Source organism: Engraulis encrasicolus, chromosome 15, assembly GCF_034702125.1.
Source record: "Engraulis encrasicolus isolate BLACKSEA-1 chromosome 15, IST_EnEncr_1.0, whole genome shotgun sequence".
Lineage (NCBI taxonomy): Eukaryota > Metazoa > Chordata > Actinopteri > Clupeiformes > Engraulidae > Engraulis > Engraulis encrasicolus.
Genome location: NC_085871.1, coordinates 3,853,985 through 3,862,500, shown reverse-complemented (window position 1 = coordinate 3,862,500; position 8,516 = coordinate 3,853,985). Strand labels below are relative to the sequence as shown.

At 43.6% G+C, this 8,516-nt stretch overlaps 2 long non-coding RNA genes across 4 annotated transcripts; one reads left to right on the top strand and one right to left on the bottom strand.

Annotated features, from left to right (window-relative positions):
• Positions 1 to 2,469: 2,469 nt before the first annotated feature.
• LOC134464393 (uncharacterized) lies at positions 2,470 to 4,223 on the top strand. The gene is made up of 3 exons (XR_010037878.1): positions 2,470 to 2,713; positions 3,140 to 3,311; positions 3,758 to 4,223. It is a non-coding gene; the product is annotated as an uncharacterized LOC134464393 (long non-coding RNA).
• Positions 4,224 to 4,309: 86 nt separating this feature from the next.
• LOC134464392 (uncharacterized) lies at positions 4,310 to 6,866 on the bottom strand. 3 transcript variants are annotated; one of them, XR_010037876.1, is made up of 5 exons: positions 6,584 to 6,866; positions 6,229 to 6,321; positions 5,731 to 5,818; positions 4,661 to 5,300; positions 4,310 to 4,550 (listed from the first exon to the last, which is right to left on the bottom strand). It is a non-coding gene; the product is annotated as an uncharacterized LOC134464392 (long non-coding RNA). The 3 variants fall into 3 exon arrangements; XR_010037877.1 differs by lacking the exons at positions 5,731 to 5,818; positions 6,229 to 6,321; positions 6,584 to 6,866 and having other exon boundaries at positions 4,315 to 4,550; positions 4,661 to 4,794; positions 5,087 to 5,719; XR_010037875.1 differs by lacking the exons at positions 5,731 to 5,818; positions 6,229 to 6,321; positions 6,584 to 6,866 and having other exon boundaries at positions 4,317 to 4,550; positions 4,661 to 4,794; positions 5,161 to 5,719.
• Between the last annotated feature and the right edge of the window lie 1,650 nt (positions 6,867 to 8,516).

Sequence of the window (8,516 nt, the reverse complement as noted above, 5' to 3'; positions counted from 1 at the left end):
TGTATCAAAAGCACCTTGGTTTATTTTTCCGCTGTGACACGAAGGTCAAATTCATTTTCCCTGATGTTTATACTGTATGTCCTTTTGAAGAAAAAAAAACAAGATTTGTGTGTGCATACTGTGTGTGTATGTGTGCATACTGTGTGTGTGTATGTGTGCATACTGTGCATATGTGTGCGTGTGCGTGTGTGTGTGCGTGCGTGAAAATGTGTGTGTACATGTACATGTGTATGTATGAGAATGTGTGAACTTGTGTTTATATGTGTGCACGGTAACACTTTATTTTAGGGATACATCTATAAGCACTAATACATACAATGTTAATGCCTGAATAAGTAACTTGTAAGGCATGTACTAAGCAAACGCTAAGGCCTACTATGTCCTTACTAAGGTTAAATTGGTAATAAATCCCTTATTGTGCAAGAACAAGACATTTGTGAATACATGCCTTACAAATGTTTGATTTTGCTTTGTACATGCCTTACAAGTTACTTATACAGGGACATTGTATGTATTAGTGCTAATAGATGTGTACCTAAAATAAAGTGTTACCGTGTGCACATATGTGTCGGACCTTGTGCATTCGTATTTGCACACACAATTGCACGTGCCTCTGTGTGTATACTTTGTGTGAGTGTCTGCATGTGTGAGTGCTTCTGTGCGTGCGTGCATGCGTATTGTCTATGTGTGTCTGACTGTGTGTGTGCGTATTTGTCTCACTCAGGTAATTATGCACACCTCTGGCATATAGAGACTAAATTAAGGGTCCATGAAACATGTTTTCATACTGCAGTAAACACACTGGGCAGCGGTGCTGGATAAATGGAAAACCACCTTCGTAGTGAAGCTAATTGCTTCACAGCATCATCCATTCGCACAGTGAGAAATGATGGAGGGAGAAGGACGGGTGGAGGTATAGCTCGGCAGGAGAGAGAGTGAGAAAGAGAACGACAGAGGGCATGAGAGGGAGAGAGATGCATGGACATGGAGAAAAGAAAAGAGAAAGAAAGAGGGAGACAGAGAGAAAAAAATGCATACACAGAGGTAGCCATACACAAAGAAGTTTTATAGGGAGAGGCAGATAAGGAGACATGGCGTGAGACTGATGAACGAAGAGAAGAATTGGTAATGGAGATGGTATTTCCAGCAAGGAAAGGAAAAGTTTTATTCAGACATTGTGTACATCTGAAATGCAGTGTGTGTGTATGTGTGTGTGTATGTGTGTGTGCGTGTGTGTGTGTGCGTGTGCACGCGCGTGTGCATGTGTGTGTGTGTTCCCGAGTGTGTATGTGTGGTAGTATGCATGCAGGAATGTGTGTGTGTGTTGGGGGGGGGGGGTGCCTGTGTGCCAGTATGCATGTGTGAATGTATGTGTGTGTTGGGGGGGGTGCGCGGCTGTACGTGCCAGCGTGCGTACCCTCTTGTGAACGTGCACGCATGCATGTATGAGTGTGTATGTGGTGTGTATGTACACGTAAGCAGCGAGCCAAATGAAGAGGCGCCTGAATGAGCAGATAAATCACCTACCCAATGCTTTCGGCACTCTAGTCCATCCACATCGATTTCCCACCTGCAGGAATTTCCATCCCTGGCTCCCCGATCGAACCCATTAACATTTCATGGGCCATGATTTTATTAAATGTTAATTACGCCCGTAATAAAGACGAATATTTGCAAAAGGTGGACGCCGATGATTATTTGGTTAGAATTGATGTTTTTCGTCCTCATTATGTAGTATCACATCATATAATCATATCGTGCCGTACTCTAGGTGGTTGTGTTTGCTGCTATCATCAGCAGAAAATAACCCGAGTCATACATCAAGAGCGGGGAATGAAATCTCTTTCTTTTAACCAGTGGTGCGGGCCGGTGACACGTATTCCATCTAGGAATTGATGGCAGACATTAGCGAGTACTACCATTTAATTCACTACCATTCATTAAACACATCCCGCTCTTCAAGTCTCAGGTCAGGTTTCTAGTCTCAGTCTAGAGCGGTGGTTCTTAATCTGGGCAGTGGTTCTTAATCTTGGGGTCTGGGCCAGAGATTTCACGAGGTCTATGGAGTTTCATTTGCGTTGAGGTTGTGATTATAATTAAGCCAAATCAAAACTAAATGAACATGTAAAGTCAAGGAAGGCATTGATTAATACATTGAGCAAGAGTCATCGTAATTAATCCCTTACAATTTTTAGTGTATATATATCTGTAGGAGCCTGGGGGAGCTTGTCTCGGTCACAGGTAATGGGGGCTTTAAAAAAAAAAAGGACTAGAATCAAACCAAATGTAAAATCAATGGAGAGGCTGATACGCACTGCATAGAGCACCTCTACTATTTACAAGGGACCCGTACCATATACACTGTAAAACATTTCTGGCAGTTAAAAGTAAAAAAGTGTCCTGCTGCCTCAAGTTTGTAAGTTAACTCAACTTGGAGAAGTCGTTTTTGTTAACTTGCAAACTTAAAGGTAGGGTTGGAGATCTTTGAAAAACGGTTCCTGTGAGCTATATTTTTGAAAATACACAGCCCGCCTCTCCCTTCAGCCCTCCCCTCAAAGCCACGCCTTCAAAACACATGAACGCGCATGCAGTCTGTCAAGTGTTCGGATTATCCCGGGAACCCACGAGAGCTCACGAGGCGGGGGCGGGCTAGAAGCCACGACAAATCGATTAGCCAAGCTAACTTCCAGCCATGGCACTGTCTCCGGCTACGGTAAGAATGTTCAACATCACAATAAACGCACAGGCCGCGTGGTTGCCATTTCAAGAAATATTGATGACAGTAGATGTATACTAGATTAGTTATTGAACTTGACTTGATACGTGTTACTTAGATATCTCATTCTAACTTCCTAACACTGATGACAGATGCTATACTGTCATCCCTAGACAGTAGTTCTAGCCAGTAGCTACAGTACTGACACGGATTTATTTTGACAGATGTGTACCGCAGTATACATTTTACTATTGTATTTATATATACCCGACACCACAATCCGTAGTGTTTTAGGCTATGACTTCAGATTTCACTTGGGTTGTCGCACGCGCAGACACAGGGACAGAGGGAGTAAAGAAAAACAACCGAACTGATCAACGCTAATGAAATTGTTTTGGCTGACGATATTTTCATATGCTTTAGACCTTCCACGACCACGAGAGCTCCAGCTCTGACTTTCCTGGCCCATCACAATCATAACGACCTAACAGCCCAGTAGGACCGATGGCCAGAGATGGAGGAGGAGGAAGATAGACGCAGCAGAGGTCGGGGTATTGATTAGGGAGACTCCAACAGAATTGACGCCCTGCTAACTGTATGTACATTCATCCCTCAATAACATTATGTCCTGCTGTATTCCTCCAGATGTGTAAGTATTGTAATGGATGTTATCACAACGGATGTACTCTATATCGCAACACGAGTAGGCTACACGAGTACACCTGTTGTGATAACCATTACAATATTTCTACTCCTATGAGTAGTAGTGTGATATTACATGGTTGTAGGTACACAACACCAGTGGTAGTTCAAGTACATCCATAAAAGCCCATCTACCTCATACATCTGTGTAACCCCTGGCACAACACCAGTTTGTAAGAAATTGACTGAAAATGTTGTATGCATATAATTGGCACATCTTTATTTATATACACAATAATGATTGCTTATGTCCATATTGGTCTTATTGTCAATAGAGTTATTTAGTCCCCATCATCAAATAGAAAATGCACTACATAAAATGTATTTATTGCTTTGCAGGCCTTGATTCAATCATTGAATTTGAAGCAATCCCATCGGTTACTGCAGCGTGCCCTGACCCGTGACCCCAGTTTGATGTTCGACCTGGCACATGACATCTGGTCCTCAGTCACAGCCCAGTAGCACAACCAACCTGGCGCCTCTGCGCAATCTGTAAGGAGATGCCCATGAACATTGAAAGGAAATGCTGTGGTGTTCTCAGTTTTGATAAGACTTTGGGCTGATGTAGGACCAGGTGAGAGAAACGGTCTCTTCAGGCATGCAGCCTACAGACAGTATGGGGCACTTGAACAGGGCTGACGTTGTAATACACAGTACAATACCCAGGATTAGCCAGGGTTACCCTGCTCCACTAGATCAATATAAAAGGTTTATACAGAGTACGGTATAAAACACACAAACCGGCAGTGTGCAGAGTTTTATTATTTTTCATTATCTGTAGGAGCATTCATCTGTACATCTCACCTTTTTGGTTTGGAACCATGTATACATAGAAAATAAATGCAACCTGTCAAATAATCTTCTGATTGTGGTCTTGTGGAATATATAAATTATGTAACCATGCATTTTCAGTCAGAGAATGAATTTAAAAAAAAAGCCACACAGTCAAATTGTGTCCACCAATATTTACTGTCATTGAAATGTATGGACAATTTAAACAATGTATTACACATGACACTAGATACATTACTTTATACTATATTTACAGTTGTCATTACCACACAAAAACTCTGGGAAGGTGGGTAAGTGCAGCAACTGTGAAGGGCCTAGTCTGAGGTTGGAGGCGTCTGTGCTGTAAAAAGATAAACAGAATTAGAAATCGCATATCTGACAGTAGCTCCAGTGACATTTTAAATGTAAGTAACCTGGGACACCAAAAATAACTCCTTTATCTGGGCTCACCTGGTTGTGAGTGTCTGCGGTCAGCCATCCCTCTTAGGGTAGAAAGTCTTCTGCGCAGGACGGTGCCCTGAAGGTTGACGTTCACAGTATGCAGCCTTCATGTCCTGGAACTTTTATTGTGCAATTTTCCATATCTGTAACAAGCAATGTGTTAGACTATATTAGGGCTTCATTACATCAAATTACACAGCAGGGTTTTACAGGGTGTTGGCTACAGTCCCAGGACCTAAGTGGACTTGTGTGCCTTGCTCAAGTGCACTTCAGCTGTGGATGGAGGTGTAGGTAGGGAGAGGTAAGGATGGGATTTCAACCTGCTTCTCTCTGATCTTAGGACCACCTCTCACCATCAGGTGATGACTGGCTGCTACCTCAAATTTCATTCATGGCCCTAGTTATGTTCTGTAATCAGCATTGTTTTTACCTTACACAAATAAATGTAAATGCATTCAGCACCATGGGGGGCTGTGAAGACCTTTGAGAATATTTGCAGAACTACATACTGAATTGAGCCATCCGCCTTTCTCTTGGTTGGTGTGTTGAGATGGTGACTGCAGTCCAGGCTTCTTGGATTGGAGGAGAAAAGCTGTGGCTTTTACTGGCATAAGTATGTGGTTGTGGAAGGACCCTGTCTGCTGTTGACCTGAGGGAAAAAAGAGCACAAATTGCATATTAGCACAGAGCCCATGCTTAGACCATAGACAGATAAATCATCTGGCACAATCTGCATGCAACCAACAGAACCTAGAAAGAGAAAGATTAGCAGCAATACACAAAGGGGACAAGTATACAAAAAACATGCAAAGTGTTCTGATAAGGTGCATGGAGGTAGTCTGTGTTGATTCCAGCAACCTCAAAGACTGAAAAGTGTCCCAGTGTGTTGAATTGAAAACTTGGCGCGTGCGCGCGCACACATAGGAATATCATAATTTAGTGTATCAATTACAACTACAGGATCTGTTCGCTTTTGTCAGATAGAACCATTGTTTTTCAAAGGCAGATCATTCCAAAAAGGATAGTAGTATCTGCAACTGGACGAAATTACACCCACAAACATGAATAAAATAAACTACCAGTGTGCGGTGATTCATTCTTCATTTACTTGGCAGCCTTGATATGTTGTGATACAGGAGCAAGGAACAGCTATGGAAAACACCACACCTTGGAATGGACAAAGCAGAACATTTCAATAACCAGGGTAAAACAAATAATGTGCCGGCATCTCCATGTGATCATTCAGTGTAGCCATCACAATAAAGATCTGCCGTGTAGCCGTCATGGTCATTAGGTGGTATTTATCAAATGCAAAACTACCGTCTCCTCAAAAACGACATCAGCGAGTTAACAACATTACACCCACAATCATGTAAACATTTGAAAACCCAAGGCAATCTATTTTGCAATGCTGGAGCGGCGAACAGGTTGTGCTTGTGCTTGCTACTATTACCAGAGTCATACAACAGAGACGTACCAAAGCAAAACATGCAAACGATATATTTTTGTAAACCACTAGAAAGACATGGGCTTTGCTGGTCAAAGTAATGTGTGCGTAAACATGGTAGGTTACTTACTACGGGGTGAATCAGTATTTAGCAACTGAACGCGGATGGAGAAGGGGTGCTTCCGTCCTCCTCCCAGCTGGTTTGTCTGGCTCGTTCGCACAACTAGTAGCAAAACACACAAGAGTAACCGTCTGAGTTACACATAGCAATTCTGAAAACGTGTTCATGTGCACAGAATAAATGCCACAGGGGGGAAAAAACAAAGCGATTGAGGTAGCAGCTATGTTAAGCAAGGTAGCAGCTAGATATATTGGAGCTTGAGCTAATCCTCTGACCCCTCTCAATGGATACTTGCTTAAAAAAAGACACCACTGTGTCCTAAACCAATTCACAAAATATTATACAGACAAATATATTATCTCACCTCTCGATTAGAAATATGGTCACCAAAGCGTATTTGAAGCCGCTGCCGTAGCCGACATCTGTGTCCAAGAGTGTCAGGTCCCATTTCAAATTTTCAGCCCGTGTTGGAGTCTGGTCTTGCGAGTCCGATATGACTATAATCCAAGGGAGTATGTTATCCTGACATGGTTAGTCCAGTGTTCCAAAAGCCAAAGTTCTTCCTGTAGCTCTGCAAAAGCCACCAAAGTTTTCAAGTAGCTCAGCCTGCTGCTAACTCTCGTTACCTTGCTACTAGCCGAGTGATGATGAGCCTTGTCGTGTGTGCATGAATGATGGGGGCGGGGTCGGTCGAGTCGGTGAACGCGCAGGGAGGAGGGGTGAGTGCTGGCGGTTGATGGACGTGTCAGAAACCAATAGAAGTGATGATGAGTATTACTTCTATTGGTTGCCGTTTTCTTCTGACTACGCCCTCTAGACTGGACCAAAAGATTTCGTTTTTTTTCCAAACACTCTATTTCAATGGGTGCTATGGCGTCATGAGGAGTTTTTCAGATGATATGGTAAAATATGTGCCAGAAAAACATCTCCTATCCCACCTTTAAGGCGGAAGGACAACTTACTTTTTTATGTTTAACTGGCTTGCAGTATTTTATAGTGAACAAAGGAGCCCAGGTTCAAGACTGGCCTGTCATTTCCCAGCCCTGCTACATCTCTCTCTCCCCACTACTCTCCAGCTTTTTTATAACAGGGGTAGTGTCTTAAGGGGTTGTAAAAGTAAAGTATTGAAGTGCACTTCTGATCTGATCAACTGGTGTTGATGGTGGTGATGAGTTGGTAACGCTGGCTGTTTACTTCCTTTACTCTCACCCTGAAGGATCTTTGAAGGAATACCCACTCACACACAAATCACGCATACATGCACACACACACACACACACACACACACACACACACACACACACACACACACACACACACACACACACACACACACACACACACACACACACACACACACACACATACACACACACACACACCCACCATAAACCACCATACAAAAATATGCATAATAGCTGCCCTTCAAAGTTTTCCTGTGCAACTCATAAAATGCAAATCTGCACAAGTGCCTGCATTTGGGTGCTATTTAAATACAGAGAGTACGAACATTATGCGTGCCTATAGAGCGGTGGTGGAAATGGATAATGTATTCTACAGGCCTCTATTCACGGCTGAGGGCTCTCCATCACCATGACAACCTTGAGTGAGTGACAGTCCCCATTCGCAAGCCTAATCTGGTGATGCGGCCATTCAGGTCGGGCGTGGACATGTATGTATGGGTGTGTTTGTGCTATATGCATTGTGTGTGTGTGTGTGTGTGTGTGTTTGTGCTATGTGCATTGTGTGTGTGTGTGTGTGTGTGTGTGTGTGTGTGTGTGTGTGTGTGTGTGTGTGTGTGTGTGTGTCTGTGTCTTTGTGTATGTGTGTGTGCCTGTGTGTGTGTGTGTGTGTGTGTCTGTGTCTGTGTCTGTGTGTCTCTGTGTGTGTGTGTGTGCGTGTGTGTGTGTGTGTGTGTGTGTGTGTGTGTGTGTGTGTGTGTGTGTGTGTGTGTGTGTGTGTGTGTGTGTGGCATTGTTTCCCGGATGAGGCAATTTACCCAGCTGCCAAAACATAGATGAGCAGCTGGCAACCAAGCTCCCCTCTCACCTCTTCTCTACTCCTGCTCTACCCTTCCTTCCCTTCCCTCTCCTTCCTCTAGTCTCTTCTCCCCTTCCCCCTTTCCTCGTCTCTCCTCTTCTCTCTTCCCCTCTCCTCCTCTCTCCTCTTATCTCTTCCTCCTCTCATCTCTCATCTTCTCTCTTCCCCTCTCCTCCTCTCTCCTCTTATCTCTTCCTCCTCTCATCTCTCCTCTCCTCTCTCCTCCCTTCTCCTCTTCTCACCTCTTCTGTCTTCAT